The sequence below is a fragment of the Harmonia axyridis genome, chromosome 6 (assembly GCF_914767665.1).
Source record: "Harmonia axyridis chromosome 6, icHarAxyr1.1, whole genome shotgun sequence".
In the NCBI taxonomy this organism is placed as follows: Eukaryota; Metazoa; Arthropoda; class Insecta; order Coleoptera; family Coccinellidae; genus Harmonia; species Harmonia axyridis.
Window position 1 is genome coordinate 2,624,861 of NC_059506.1, and position 17,163 is coordinate 2,642,023.

A 17,163-nucleotide genomic window follows, 5' to 3' on the forward strand; every position below is an offset into this window, starting at 1 on the left:
AATTGTCAGCTACTGAATATAGTACATTTTATTGCAGTATTAAAATTTATAATCATCTTCTTAGAAGAATAAGAGATATTTCTGATTTTACTTGTTCAAGAAAACTGTTTACGGTTTCTTCAATTTCAATTGACTGTGAACCATATTCGATATTAGAATTTGAAATATATTGTAAAAATAAAATTTAGAATATGTTTTTTATGGGTAGAATATCTTCTTTTCTGTTGTTGTATTATTTAATTGTTTTTTTCCCTAATTATGACCTGTTTTCATTTTGTTATTTATAGCAATTTTGAGAATAAATATCTATCCATCTATCTATCTATTATTATCTAGTAATTTTTTTCATTTCACTTGAAACTGTCAATTTAGAATTGAGATTCTCGAATCTGTGAGAAGAGCCTTAATAAATAATGAAAAAGAGTGTTTCCGACGTACAAAAGGAATTCATGATCGAATCTTAGTTCAGAAAAAGACAGAAGGTTGAAGGCGAATGAAAATATTCTATATATTATATGAATGTCTTATACGGAATTCAGAATTGAGTATCCAAATGTTCCCATTGGTTACAAATGTTCTCAAAGCACCGGTGCGTCAGTGTTTTCCGTGAAACCGGCAGCATGGAAAGAAGGAGTGGAAGTGATCGACAAACAAAAAGGATACCAGACTTGATTAATATGTTCGAAGATATCAATGAAGAAGCTTGAAGAACTTCTGTCAGAGTTCTATCCCAATTAACTAGTGTCTCTGTTGATCCATGTCTCAAGATATTGAAACAAGACATCAATTTATTTCCATACCGATTAACCTGCTACCAAAAGGTTCTAGATATTGATAATCCTCGTAAAATGACTTTTGTCACTCGTTCCTAAATGAATTCAGTAATAACCTCGCCAACATTTTTTTTTTTTTAATTTTTTTGAGTAAGCCTGGTTTCATCTTTCTGGGTATGTCAACTCGCAAATAATAAGTATGTGAAGAAGTGAAAATCCAGAAAAATTCTTTATTTTCATTCTCCAAAATTTGGAGTTAGGTATGCTTTGAGTCGGGGGCAAATTATTTGCCCAATTTTCTTCAATGGAAGATTGGCAGCAGACCGCTATAGGAAAGAAATTCTAGTATCTTTTGTTAGTGAATTGAATTTTGTGGAATTGAATTGAATTGTTGGAATTGAAAGCTTATTCCAACAAGATGGTGCAAGAACACATATAGCTACAGAAACTTGAGCCTTTTTGAGGAATGTTATTCAGTTTGAACACTGAGCATGAATTTCCTCCACGGTCTTGCGACCTCACATCTTATCATTTTTTTTTGTGGCTTCATTCGAACATTCGAAAAACAGTATTTTTCAATTACAAATTCAATTTAGTCCAACTGAAGAACCGAATGATCGAAAAGGTTGAAGAAATTAACAATTCACCCCATATATTGGATAATGTTAATAAAACTGACAATCTCCTTAGGGGGCCTTGGCCGTTACCTTTCTGGTATCCAGGACCGGCTTACCCATGTGAATGGTTCTTAGGCCAGCCAGCTCCGGACACTTGCATACCAAGTGTTCGGCTGTTTCTGCTTCCGATCCACAGAGCCTGCAAATCTCATCTGCTAAATTTCCTATACAAATTATGTTTGTACCGACAGTGCCCCGTCAGCAGTCCCACCATCACCTGAAGCTCGGCTCGCGACAGCTTCAGGAGATTTTTGGCGTAGGTAGGTGAAATCGTCACGAATTTCTTTGCCTGAACAAGTCTAGGAGTGTTAGTCCAGTGGATTGTCCTGCTGTTCAACTCCCATAGCTGGACCGCAGCTTTATAATGGTTATTCCTAGCCCACAGAAAGGCTCAGGTCCAGCAGGTTTTAACCTTGATGTTCTTTTTCCTAGTTTATCAGCTTTTTCAATTCCTTCAACCCCACAATGCCCTGGTACCTATAGTAGAGTCGCCTTATTTCCTCTGGCCAGTTGCTTCATGGTGTTACGGCACTCCCAAGTCAGCAGAGACCCCTGGCAACACGATTCCAGGGATCTCAGCGTGGTTTGGCTGTCCGTGGTGATGTAGATATGCGCCCCCTTGAGGTTCATTTTGAGACACTGCTGAGCGCATACATAAACAGCCATTACAGCGGTCTGTAGAATCGGGGGCTCATTCTCAGGGCTTTCCTCAGTTTAGGTCCATATATCCTAATGCCGGTGCCTTTCTCTGTTTTTGATCCATTTGTGAACCATATGGATGACTTTTTGTCCAGACGATTTACGAGACTTGGATAATGTATTCAATGCCAACACAGATTTTCAGCAGCTCCTTTAATTCAAATTATGTTTTTTTTCTCTGATTGATAGCAAATAATGATTTTGCAGACACATATCAATCAGCAATGTATTACTTTTCCTGTCAAGGCAACAAATTAACTATTTTCCGGCCTAGGCAGCAATCAATATTTTTTGCCACCTTCCTTATTTCTGGAGGAGTAGGTAGTCGCTATCACTGTCCATAATATAAATATATCCGACGTTTTTCCAAAGACCTGCCAGATATTTCATAAGTTGTCAAACTATAATTATTATGGACATATAGGAATCAAACATACCAACAACTGCGATTTCTATCAAATTTCGTTTCAATTTTTCACCACAGGAAATAAAAAAATATTGTAAGAATTTTAATCCATTTGCGAATACAATATCGTACATCTATCATTATAAACAATCTAAGACAAAATTTTATGTTCAACTCGACAGAAGTAGATTTACTACTATGGCTGAATTCCTAATCTCGCTACGTTTATCGAAATACTCTGGCACCCTCTAAGTTACTTTGGATATTCTATACTTGTAAAATCAAAACACTACAAACCTGAAAAAACTCTGAGCTTCTGAAAGATCTCAGATTGCATCGAAATATACAATGATTTAGAAGGAACGGTGTGTGGCAATACTGACCTTTATCTGATAACATCACGAATTCTGAGAAAAAACATCCATCTCAATCGCTCATCCCATAGAATAATCTAATAAATCTTACTGAGACCTTTAACCGATCTATCACGTTCTTCAAGACCATTAGGAACGTTAACAGGAGACGATTTGTGTCATGTGATGTATCTTAGGTAGGTCGTTAGACATCGGCATCAGGTTGATGCTACATTCCCATCAAAATCCGACAGAACACGTGTAGGAAACCCTTTAATTTCTCTCGTATTACTACGTTGGGAAGGATCAACTCGATTCCCTCGGGAGACACATCCGACTATCCATCAAGAGGCAAAAGAGCACGGAAGTAATCTTGCGATTATTATTAATTCAAGGCGTTTTCATATTCTTCCGTCAGTATTTAACATTAAACACTGAGCATGTTTCATGAATATGGATATGTCAGAAAATGGAGAAAATACTTCAACATGTATTCTTAATGATTTCAAGGTATGAAAGCAATACAAACAATGCCGTGCATAACCCAGAAACCACCTGGTTTTGATCAACCACGAAAAACGCTAAACATTATCAAAACTCAACATGGCAGCTGTGCATAATATCTACAAAAATAAGGCAAGCAATCATATCCTCTCTGTACTTTATTCAATATTTCCAAGCTTTGCGTATTGTACTGTAGAGAGTTCATAAGTTTGCTCTGGACAGCAACTTGATATCTGACAGTCACTAAGGATTCTAAGAGAGACGTTCATTGATCATTAATTTCCTGGCCTGCGTCGATGTTTAGACTGGTATGTTGAAGAGTAATATTTTCGTTGTTATCATTTATCTGAATTTTACTGAAATATTCTATTGAATTTTTTCCGAATTAGAACATCTTGAGTTACGGTGAAGACTGCTGCTTTGGTCGATAGCATTTCTTACTTCTCTTAGTTTCCAGTACAGATGGGAAGGTCAGATTCAGAGACCTAACATGTGAGTAGTGGCGTCCCTCAAGGTTTGGTGCTTAGGCCACTACTTTTTCTACCTTATATTAAGCCAATTGAAAAGTCCCCGGTCAGATGTTCATATCAGGGCCGCCGCCAGGAGCGGCATACCGGACATTTTGCCGGGGCGCCAAAATGTAGGGGCGCAAAATCAGTTAATAAAACAAGACTTTTTGTACCTTCAAGATCTACATTGTCTCTTTACTTTATTTATTTATTTATTTATTTATTTATATACGGACAAGCCATTTTACATATTAACAAATGATCCATGAAAAAAACTCACAATCAAGTGAAAAAACAAAATTAATGAAAATTATTAAGTGATCTGAAATAATTCTTCAGTTGAAATAATGATACATTGAAAAGATCAACCTCCACCGAATCAGCAGCCCTCAATGCTCTATCGAGAGGATTGTTCATTCCGTAATTGGTTCTACTAAATTTTATATTGAATTGTTCCCAGGTCCTGAAATTCCTTTGAGGAACGTTTAAATTTATCCTTTGAAGAAGGAAAGGGCTGTCTATGAAATTATGCAGAATTTTGTATATAAGCATAATATCAAAATTATGTCTTCTGGCTTCAAGAGATATAAGGCATAATTTTTCTCGAATCTCATCATAACGGATAGCATCAGAGGTTAATCCCCATTTGTATCCTATCCACTTCAAAAATTTGTTCTGTACCCTCTCAACGGCCTGTATATGTATCGCATAATGAGGTGACCATACTATACATGAATATTCTAAGATGCTCCTCACATAAGCTATATAAATTGTTTTTATGGAGGAGACACTAAAGTCCTGCATATGTCTTTTGATGAAGCCAAGCATTCTAAAAGCTCTCGATGTAATATGATTTATGTGCTCTATGAAACTCAAACCAGCATCTAGCAACACTCCAAGATCCCTCACCGTGTTGACCGATTTCAATAGACACGAGTCTACTGAATAATCGAATAAGATCGTCGAATTAGTCCGAAAAAATCGCATAATATGACATTTATTCACATTAATCTCCAACTGATTATGTACACACCATTTAATAACGTCTTCTATATCTCTCTGAAGTAACAAGCAATCATTCAGGGATCTTATAAGACGAAAGAGTTTCATGTCATCTGCGAACAGTAGAAAGTGACAGAATCTTATGACACTTTTTATGTCATTGATGAAACACAAAAATAAAATTGGAGACAAGGGTGATCCTTGTGGGACTCCTGAACTAACTTCAATACCCCCGGACAGAGTATCAGAAATCTTTATGAACTGTGTCAACCCAATCAAACGATCTGAAATCCACTCGAGTAAGGGTGGTCGAAAGCCTAATGCTTTGAGTTTAATAATAAGTAGCCAGTGAGGCAACCTATCAAAAGCCTTAGCAAAGTCTGTATAGACTGCATCGACCTGTGATCTCTCGCTAAACGCTGATAGGATCAAGTCTGTGAAATATAACAGATTTGTTACTTTGATTTGACTTTAGTCTAGATTTGACTTTAGTCTAATAAATAGAGCGTGATTTCAAATAGAAAAAATACAATTCCATATGAAATTGAAAAGATGATTGAAAGGAATAACAGAGGTTTCTTTGAAGAAAATTCTTAAAAATTAAGCAGAGCAGGGCGGCAAAATTTTATTTTTCCGAGGCTCTGAAATGTCTGGTGGCGGCCCTGGCTCAGATGACGGTGCTGGTATTGAATCTTTATGATTTTTAGTTAGTACAAACCTTCAAACGATACGTGTCAAAATTTGACAGCAGTCCGTTCATTAGTTTGTGAGATATTGCGTTGTGAGTGTAGCTAATTTTGTTATTTGAAAAAAGGTGGGAAAAAAAGAATTTCGTGTGCTGATGAAATATTGCTTTTTGAAGGGAAAAATCACAGTTGGCTTGATGAAGAGTTTCCGGGGTCTTCACCAAGAAAATCAACCATCATTGATTGATATGCTAAGTTTAAACGTGGTGAAATGAGCACCGAAGACGGCGAACGCAGTGGACGCCCAAAAGAGGCTGTCACCGACGAAAAAATCGATAAATTTCACAAAATAATTTTGAATGGCCGTGAAGTAAAGTTGATCGAGATAGCAGATATTGTGAAGATATCATCTGAATCTGTAAATCATATCATTCACGAATATTTATACATGAAAAAGCTGTGAGCAAAATGGGTGCAGCGCGAGCTCACAATCGATCATAAACAACAACGTGTTAATGATTTTGAGCAGTGTTTGAAGCTGTTCAAGTGCAATAAACCTGAATTTCTGCATCGATATGGGACAATGGATGAAATATGGCTCCATCATTTCACTCCGGAGTCCAATTGACAGTCAGCTGAGTGGACTGCACACGATATACCGAATCCAAAGCGAAGAAAAACACAACACTCAGCTTGCAAGGTTAAAGCATCAGTATTCTGGGATGCGCATGGTATAATATTCCTCCAAAAGGGCCAGACCATCAATAGCGATTATGATATAGCGTTATTAGATCGTTTAAAGGATGAAATCGTCAAAAAACGAGCCCATTTGAAGAAAAAAATAGTGCTGTTTCATCAAGACAATGCGCCGTATCACAAATCAATGAAAACAATGGCAAAATTGCATGAACTGGGCTTCGAATTGCTTCTGCATCCACCGTATTCTCCAGATCTGGCCCCCAGCGACTTTTTCCTGTTCTCCGACCTCAAAAGAATGCTCACTGGAAATTTAGCGCCGATGAAGAAGTAATCGCCGAAACTGAGGTCTATTCTGAAGCGAAAGACAAATCGTACTACAAAAATTGAGGTTACATGTAAGAGTAGCTTCAAGCCAAATGTCGCCTTGTTGAATCTAATTGAAAAATAAAGTCGTTCAAAAAAAAAAAAAAAAATGGTATCGAAAAGTTGGAAGATCGCTAAAAATCGCCTCGAATGCAACTATATTGAATAATAAAATCGAATTTTGCCAAAAAAATATGTTTTTTCTGTGACGGGAAAAAAATTTGACATTTTATCTCTGTTGACAGGTAACAAAATATGACTTTTCACGAAATTACTTTTTTCCCCGGGAAAAAAGTGAGTACTTTTTTCCCGGATATATATTTATCTATATATAGATAAAAGGATAATAATTATTCGACCACACTGTTGATGGCTTTTGTTGTTGTATCAGTTCCGAAAAATAAGCCAATAACACTGTCTCCGAGAAAGAACTGCATGTCTTTTTCATTTTCCATTCCATAAATCTTGAATACGCGGTTTCGTAAATTTTCCGCGATTTAGCTGGCAATAATTTTCGTGACGCTACTTACGCTGCTTCTATCAACTCCGGTGGAGTCAGAGAAAACTCGCAATCAGACATTTTTCAACTTTATATTATTTAACAAAGTAACTATTAAACAATTATTACTGAGTTCGCAATTTTTCAAACAAATCACAAAATCAAATTGACAGATATTTGATTACTTTGAAGTTTCCCCTTAGCAACGCAGGTCTAATTACAGCTTACTAGTTTAAATATTCAAATTTCATAACGATAACATTCTGACTTTAATATATTGTAATAATATGTTCTTTCACTATTAAATTGTCGTTTTTCCTGTCACAGAAAAAAATAGTGTATTATACACGGGAAAAATATTAGATTTTAGCTCTCGGTTTTAACCGGTTTAACCTCGAGCTAAAATCTAATACTTTTTTCCCTTGTATAATAAATAACTATTAACTATGGTACACGGGTACTTTTCAATTGGCCTGTTATGCCTGGCAATCATGACATCCAGGGAAAAGTCTAGCAAGCTATTCAACTCAAAAGAATACATATGTAAACTGAAAAAAGCGTTTTAGAATTCTTCGAATATCTCGATGAGGAACACCCTGTAACCTGTAACTCGAGAACGCAGCCAAACTTTTATGATCTGATTGCTGAAATCTTATTATTACGAAAAAATAAAGCGGGGTCCTTGAAAACTTCATAGTTCCTAATATGCTCTCAATCAGCATCGAATTTGGGACACCCCGTTCATTCATTCGACATTGTGTAAAAAAAAATAAAAATTCAAGAATTCAACACTAGTTTTTCCCTATTTGAACCAATAAAAATGATGTTATAATAGTCTTACCAATATTAACTGCTCTCTGCTTCCACACAGCACCGCTCTGTATATAAGGATGTAAGAGAACAGGGTAAAGGATTGAAATGGAACAGAATGGGATTTATACAATGCAAACTGTCCTTCTAATGAACTGTAATCTTAATATATTTAATATGTCCGTGAATGAAACCAAAACCGTTATATTAAACACCGAAAACTTTATACTACCAAACTTAAACTTTTCTTTTCGATAACCATACATCTAATTGATAATCTAACAAAACATAAGTCTCGATATTTCTAGAATACGCGACGTTGTCGAAACTAAACATCATAATAACTTAAAAAGGGCTAAAACACTAGATTATCACATTTCTAGTATTGTGTAGTTGAACCTCCGGAAGTGTTTAACAAAGGGCAAAGAACGCCAAACAAAAAATGAAACTAAGTGATTGAAATTATATGCACCATAAATTTTTATCATTATACGAACTGCGAACATTCCGTTTTTTCGCACCCCTCCAATCTCCTTTCACACCACCCCATCTGTAAGGGATACCGACTTGGAGAGCACAACTTGTAATACGGTCTGAAAACCCTTTCAACGACGTAATGATCGGGGGGTATACAACAAGTTGCCGTTGTCAGTTTTCTCGTTAGCTCCCCACGTTCCCAGAAATTCTTCCGCCTCAGATGCCGATTCAATTATTACCGTCATTTCACTGGGAGCAATCTAATAAGCTTAGGTCAATAAGACCGCTCGCAGAAAACAGAAAATATCACGGTTTTCGTGCTCGATCGCCGTGTGTTATCCGATGGGATACCCTTTTCAAGTTTCTGGCTGACAAATCGCTTTTCTGCGAGCTTCTCCCCAATCTTCCTGTCGGGAAAAGGATTTTCTGATTGGAATATGATATTTCACCATATTTCCAACTTTACTATATTGCTGTGAGTTGTGGCCGAGGTGGAGCTGGGACACAGAAACGAAGCTTAAAAAAACATACCTGCTTTTCCTTAATTACATAAGCTCTCAACTTCTTAGAGATCTCACAACAAATGAGCGATGATAGAAAACATAACTTTGTCATGGTCATGAAGAATTCGCACATATTATGGGCCGTATTCATAAAACTAAAGTACATCCTTGGTAGAAGTATAAGGTTTTGAATTGAAGAAAAAAGTAAGAGTATAACCTTTTCCTTTTTTTCGTATTCATAATGATAACCTCATACTTGCAAGAATATCCTCCAAGGATAAGTAAATGGTTGTTTGGGACCTGTGAATTGGCCTCCAAGATATTGTGATTTAACACCGCTTACTTTCTGTGGGGCTATGTAAAGTCATTGGTCTATGCGGATAAGCCACAAACCCTTGACCATTTGGAAGACAACATTCGCCGTGTTATTGCCGATATACGGCCACAAATGTTGGAAAAGGTCATCGAAAATTGGACGTCCAGATTGGACTACATCCGAGCCAGCCGTGGCGGTCATATGCCAGAAATCATATTTAAAATGTAATGCCATAAGATTGTCTTGCGGATAAATAAAACTCATGTCAATCGAATAATCCATCGTTGTTTTATTGCAATTTAAAGTTCTATAGCTCTAAAAAAACACCCTTTACATTGGATTCCCGCTTTTTCAGCGCTCGTTCACTGAATATATCGCTCTATCATTTCGTCACAATGTCTGTACTTTTTGAATTTTCAACCGGGATTGGTTTCAAATGATTCTGTCCGACTCAATAATGACGAATCTATACTCAAATTCTATTCTGTCAGTCCATCCATTCGTAAACAGGATAACTGCCTCACAAAAAGAGCTATAATCTTGAAATTTGCAGGGTAGGTTCAGACTTGAAAATATAACTATGATAGCTTCAGAAGTAATAGCTGCTGACTATTTAAAATAAAACCTCCTATTGGAAAGCTCTTCACTATCATAGTTATAATGATACTGGATGTGATTTCTCGAATACATGTTTTATGAGACCATAGTTTGTCGAGCCGATCAAAATTTAAAAGAATTATCAAAGCATAAACATAAAAAGATATTCCAATTTCGAGAAATACTTTTTTTATTTGATTTTTCGATTTCTCCCCAAAAAGTCATTGTTTTCTCAAGCTCGAAGGATAAATGCAATATAAAAACGATTTTTGAACCAAATTTTATGGCAATATCCTTTTAATCTCTATTGAAGAGGGTGAAATATGCTTCAATTGTAATCAATACTAATGAGAATTATAAAATATTATTTTTTGCAAGTGTCTCATGTACACATAATGAAGGGATACATGTCTTTATGAATGTTTGAAGCTCGAATATTAACTGTCGAAGAACCAGAAGAAATATCAATTCTGGAGAATTGTTGAAATTTTTTTCGACAGTAGATATTAATATATCCCCCATTTCAGTATGGCGAAATCGAGAGATAGGCGTAATGATTTTTTATTGTCGTTTTCTATACTACACATTACCCAACGATGAATATATTTATATTGGAATTTTATTTCAATGAAAGAAAGATGAATATGGATCTTCAAGAGATTTTCATATAGAAAACGTGTAGTATTGAATACCATTCAATAGCTACGAGTCTCGCCAAATATTATTGACAAAAAATTCAATTACTGATATGTTACCCCATCGAATATTCTCATCGTTACGAAGCGGTATTAGAAGAATATTCTCATGATTTTTTCATATTCAATATCATTTTAATATATCGTGTATCAAGTATATAGGATCGACATATGAGAATATATAGCGTGCGAAAAAAGTATGTGGGATCCAAATTCTTAACACCCGACTTAATGATACGCTACTGACTTTACGAAACGAGAACTACACGATCGACCCTAAAAGGTTGGACCATGCAGATTTATCGATATAGGGAGACGTAAGGGGAAGAGGTACTTGAGACTTAAGGACTGAGGTACGATACAGATGAACGAGGGTGGAATTCGACGTAAGAGAGGAGACGAACATAGTTAGGATTCGACGTTACAGATTAGACGGGAAAGGTTAAAGAATTCGACGTGATAGACGCATAGAATTCGACGTAAAATAGTAGACGCAGCGAGTAAGATAATTCGACGTTAGATATAGACGGATCAACGCTAATAATTCGATAATTAGACTATTAACAGTTAGACGGAATAAAATAGCTTCGATAGACAATAGACGAAAGTTCAGTGGCTGTACATTCAATTGACGTTGAATTGTACATAGTGTAAATAAACAATAGTTAAGTTCCGGCGGCCTTTTATATAAACCCCTAGACAACGATATAAAAACCCTACAAGTATAAGAATTGTTAAGGAAAATTCTCGCACCCGTCGATTTTTAATTTCAAAAGCAATTTATTCTGTGCTTTTTTGAGTTTGATATTTCTCACATCGTACGCCCCGCATCCCTCTACTTAATTTTTTCAAATGGGAATATATGGATTGTGATACATCAAATTTATTATTTCAAGAATAAGAACCTGACACCAACCAAAAATTGTTGATTTTCTAATAATAAAATAACTTAACAAATTATTTTTTCAATCATACTGCTCAATGTACAATCGTCGTTCCATTTGATGTATCACCATCCATATATTCCTATTTGGAAAAACCATTAGAGGGATGTGGAGCGTAAATTCAAAAAAGCATAGAGAGACCTTCTTTCGAAATAATAAATTCATGGATACATAGATTTCCCCTCAATGATAATTAGTAAAAGAATAATGGTCTGATTGCAGTTACTCTGTAATCACAAATTGTAAATTATTTCCTAACTTTTTAATAAAAAAAGGCACAATCAATTCTGTTTTTAGCCACATGGCTGAAAAGGTAATCAAATTACCTTTCATTTGATGTATCACAATCCATATATTCCCATTTGACAAAATTAAGTAGAGGGTTGCGAGAAGTAGGAGGTGAGAAATAGTGAATTAAAAAAAGCACAGGATAAATTGTTTCCGAAAATAAAAATCGACGTGTGCGTGGATTTTCCTTAATAACCATGGTTTTCATCGATTGGTGACAAGAAGTATTGTCTTGGCGAAAGAGAATTTCTTTTATATTTGAGGACGTTTTTTCTTAATTTTTGCATTCAATCGATCCAATAACTTTATGTTATATTTTTCTGGGAGTTATTGAAATGAGTCGGACTCGGAAATCAGTATTATTGGTGTAACGAAAATATTATTCCACCAAATGGATATGAAAAGTGTGTAATATTTTGCTTTCAATATATCAAGAAGTCCGATAAAATTTACGCCATTCAAAAAACAAAAATCTATCTCCACTGAGCCATTGTCCCTTACATCACTCTGTATATCATTGAAATATAAGATACCTGCATGGCAGTTCTTATACAGGGTGATTCATAGGGATGACCTATTAGACGTCCATGAAAAACTCATCATGAATTTGTGCTGCAAATTTGAATGTTGGAGTTCGACTAGTTCGAGACCCTAAAATATTTTCAGATCTCTACAACTTCCGGTTATACCGGAAACATACTACTACTTCCTTATTTCAAATGGCACACCCAGTATATTATTGCATCATTAGATAGCTTTTTTGACGACAATATTAATAGTAAAGGGTGTTTTTTTAGAGCTATAGAACTTTGAATTGCAATAAAACAACGATGGATTATTCGATTGACATTAATTTTATTTATCGGCAAGATAATCTTGTGGCATTACATTTTAAATATGATTTCTGGCATATGACCGCCACGGCTGGCTCGGATGTAGTCCAATCTGGACGTCCAATTTTCGATGACTTTTTCCAACATTTGTGGCCGTATATTGGCAATAACACGGCGAATGTTGTCTTCCAAATGGTCAAGGGTTTGTGGCTTATCCGCATAGACTAATGACTTCACATAGCCCCACAGAAAGTAGTCTAGCGGTGTTAAATCACAAGATCTTGGAAGCCAATTCACAGGTCCAAAACGTGGAATTAGGCGGTCACCAAACGTGTCTTTCAATAAATCGATTGTGGCACGAGCTGTGTGGCATGTTGCGCCGTCTTGTTGGAACCACAGCTCCTGGATATCATGGTTGTTCAATTCAGGAATGAAAAAGTTAGTAATCATGGCTCTATACCGATCACCATTGACTGAAACGTTCTGGCCATAATCGTTTTTGAAGAAGTACGGACCAATGATTCCACCAGCCCATAAAGCGCACCAAACAGTCAGTTTTTCTGGATGTAACGGTGTTTCGACATATACTTGAGGATTAGCTTCACTCCAATGCAGCAGTTTTGTTTGTTGACATAGCCATTCAACCAGAAGTGCGCTTCATCGCTAATGGACTTAGTGCGCGAAACGTATTCCGCACAGAATCAATATTTTCGCAATGAAATTTGTATTTGTAAGCGTTGTTAAGGCGTGAGTGTATTCATGATGAATTGCCAAACCAAACTGAGAATAAATCACTTGACAGCTGTTAAATCGGTCGTCATCTTGAACAGAAATGCCAACTTAAAGTTATATACCTCGAAAGAAAACACCCTATAGTAGTGATCTGAAAATGTTTTAGGGAGAAAGATCATTGCCTCAAACCCCAATATGCAAATTGCCAACTAAAAATTATGATTAGTTTTCCATAAACGTCTATTAGGCCATCCCGGTGAATCACCGAATCACCCTGTAGATTAACGGTTCACAAAAAACTTCCTAAGAATTCGGACGAAAATTCAGTTTCTTTCTTCATCGAAGCAACCTTTCTTCCTGATTGCTTTTCCGTCTCAGGTGAGTCACGCTACTCCAACTGAAATATTCATGGAGCTGGTTATGAATTTGGAAGAACGCCAAACATATGAAATATCCAATAAACTCCCGATCATGCAACCTCGTTAAATACTCGTATACAATTCATCAAAGATTAAACATGAGATGAAAAGAAATAAACGATAAGACGTTTATAAATAAACAAACAACGGAACATCTTGTTTCTCAAATCTAACCGGTGTGCCGAAGCGTATAACGAGATGGTTTTTTTTCGGATTTTACGCATGAATTCCACTCAAGTATGCTATGAAAACAGATTGAAGTATTTTTTTAAGATTTGTCCCATTTGTACATTATGGTTCTCGTCTAATGTTACGTTGTGGTTTTCTTTGATTGCGGAGAAGGTCGGAGGAATTCTTTGATTAAGAACAAGGTCTTCTTGAGATTTTATTGTTTACATTTATTTTTACGAACAGGGCCGGCCCGAGTAAAAATCCAGCACCTGCTGCGATGATGACGCAGAACTTTCTTCTTCCGATGAGGAATCTTGCAATAATGCGTAAAAAATTAAATTCTAGTGAATGAAGAATACTGAAATGTTTTAATATAATATTACACTAAGTGATTTTGAATGAAATAAAACAGCAAAATAAAACAAATACATATAAGTATATTCTAAAACAAGTTGCAGAATGGGTTCCTATTCCAACAAGAATGCGAAATTCGAAAACGAGCAACGAAGGTGCATGAGTGTTGGAATTGCCTTCTGCAACGAGTATAGAAAGATATTTTCTCTATTTCAGTCAAGTTTTGTGAAATATTGTCGAAATTCAATGAAAAATTCAGATTATATACCCTAGTGACATTTGTATTGTATCTTGGCAGTTGGTGTGACTGTTACCAAAATTGACAGATCAAGAAATTAGGATATAAATCGTACGTATCGAATTTTGAAATAATTTACAATTACGCATTAAATTCGTGGATTATGTCTGACAATGTCGATTTAACACCACCAGAGAAATTGCGGTTAATGTTGCAAATCATTTCACCATATCCAAATTATTATTATTATATTGACAATTATTGACGTTTGTTGAAATTTGATAGGATTGGAAGTCAGTATAGACAACCACAAAACGAAAAATATAACTGAAAACAATGCTGTAATGAGTTTTAGAACTGAATGAACTCATTACGATGCAGAAATAGAGTAACATACATAAGTTATAGTATATAGTAAAGATGAAAAATGCAACTTCTATATAAATTGTCGAAGACATCTTAATAAAAAAACAGGGTGTTTTCTATGTGTATGAAGTTTTTAGTTGTACAGGGTTTTCAGTAAGATGTTTTATTTCGGATAGCCCGATACCAGGGCAGCTGTCACTTTTGACATTTGACAAGTTCCTCAACTTGTCAAGAAGATGAGGATGAATTGAATTGTTCTTCTCCTTATTGATGAAGCAATCGTTACTTTAACCTGATGATACACGACCAGACATTGCTCTTGTAGTTAGTGTAGTTTCAAGAAAACTCGAAAATCCTTCCATTTCTGACTGCTCGAGAGTGGAAAAGTTGTTCCGATATTTGTGCAAGCTCTTATCCCGCAACTATTCACAATGGCAATCTTATGTTTCAAATAACCCCACAGAAAGTAATCGAGAAGAGTTAGAATTGAATTAAAATTTTCTCAAAAATTCAATTTTCATTACTTATTTTTGCTGTTAAACGAATAGAATCACACTAAACATGTTCCGAGATTGTTACGTAATATTGTTTTGAATTTAATTCCTAGTTTCAAAAGAATCCACAGTTTGATCATGCATACCTTAAATCAATATTTTACGTAGCGTGTTACAACACTCAGTAGGTGATGAGGATTTTAGAATGAAGAAAAGTTGAACAGAAAAGAATAAAATTCAAAATTCCAGCCTTAACATCAAATACATATTTTCACGAAAGAACTTAATACAGGACAGTATTTTGAATAACTAATTTAAAATTTTTCGTTTGCTATTTTTTTGAAAAGTGTCTATTCAAATATTTAGTTGAATTCATCACAATGAATTGTGTAACTTAAAGAAAAAACCCATTAATCTGAGTACCTACTGCGCTGGAAATATTAAAATTTCATGAAATGTTTTGAAGGGTTGTATGAAGTAAAAAAAATAAAAAGAACATCTAATAACTGGATTCGGACAGCGCAGGACAGAAGCGAGTGGAATAAAATGGGAGAGACCTATGTCCAACAATGGAAGCAAAGGGTTATATGATGATGAAGATGATGATGAAGTAAACACACAAATTTTAATGAAATCGGACTGCTGGTTTCCAAGTTATGGATATCAGAAATTTAGACTCATTTTCATGAATCACCCTGTATCTCCAAAATTAATAGTCTTAGGATACACAACAAGCTACTTTTCTCGAAGGACAGGATCACCTTAATTAACCAGGACTATGGCCAACCACTCATGTCACACAATGTATCTTAAAAATATTCATGTCAGACACCTATACTATGCAGTGCCGCAGTTTCAAAATGAATTGCAACTTTGGCGGTACTCAAAAATTGATACCGGGTGATTCAATTGATCTTCAATTGAATCCTTTATGCAGTTTTCGAAGAAGATTGTAAATATGGCTCACCTTATTGGTTGAGGACTTCCATCATGCCAGGTGAACTTCCAAAACTGAAAAAAAAATGAATTGAACGAATTGATTCAATAATTTTTTTTTGTTTACGAAAAAATCGACTCATCAGGTTAAAAGCAATTGATGATTATTTCATAGCATCATTCTGATAAACACATGCCACATATGGACAAAACTATAAAAAATTCAGATAACACCATACGATCTAGATGAAACTATAAATATTGTTTCTCTTTTTCATAATCCCTAGCACGGTCAATAAAAAAGTATTGTGGTTATTATTACAGTTGATAGCATTTCCATCCCAGTCTATAATTTGTTATTTTCGGTTTTACAATCACCCGTAATTCATGAAATCTCGTTTTCAATATTGTGTAATAAATATTTTTGTTCGGTACTATTAAATAAAGTTTTTATTACGGATGTATCTGCCCTGGTAATATGACATTCGCTAATCACATTCACCTTTCAATCGTGAATATTATATTGAGTATCAAGAACGATAGGCGTATTTCAACGATCATAGACAATTGCTTAGCTCAGAAGATGAGCGAAGCTACATTTGTATATGATTTATAAGTTGAATAATTCATTTTGAATCATAATGAAAGGTTCAATGTTGAATATGTAAATTCAGAGGAAATACAGGGTGGCGAAGAGATTGACGTCAAAAAGAAAAAAAACCGGTTCCTCGTATCATGGGCAATTCGAATCACCCCCATGTTTTTCACGGTTTTTTCACGGAAAAATCTTTGAAGGTTAATTCTAGTAAAAGTAGATTGT

At 35.3% G+C, this 17,163-nt stretch overlaps 1 protein-coding gene across 1 annotated transcript in view; it reads right to left on the bottom strand.

Moving 5' to 3' along the window:
• The window catches only part of LOC123682573, a 386,250-nt gene that overhangs the window by 293,944 nt on the left and 75,143 nt on the right, over positions 1-17,163 (bottom strand). Inside the window, exon 2 of the mRNA XM_045621284.1 lies at positions 16,375-16,418. The gene's annotated coding sequence lies outside the window, so the exon portion shown is untranslated. The remainder of the gene's footprint in view (positions 1-16,374; positions 16,419-17,163) is intronic.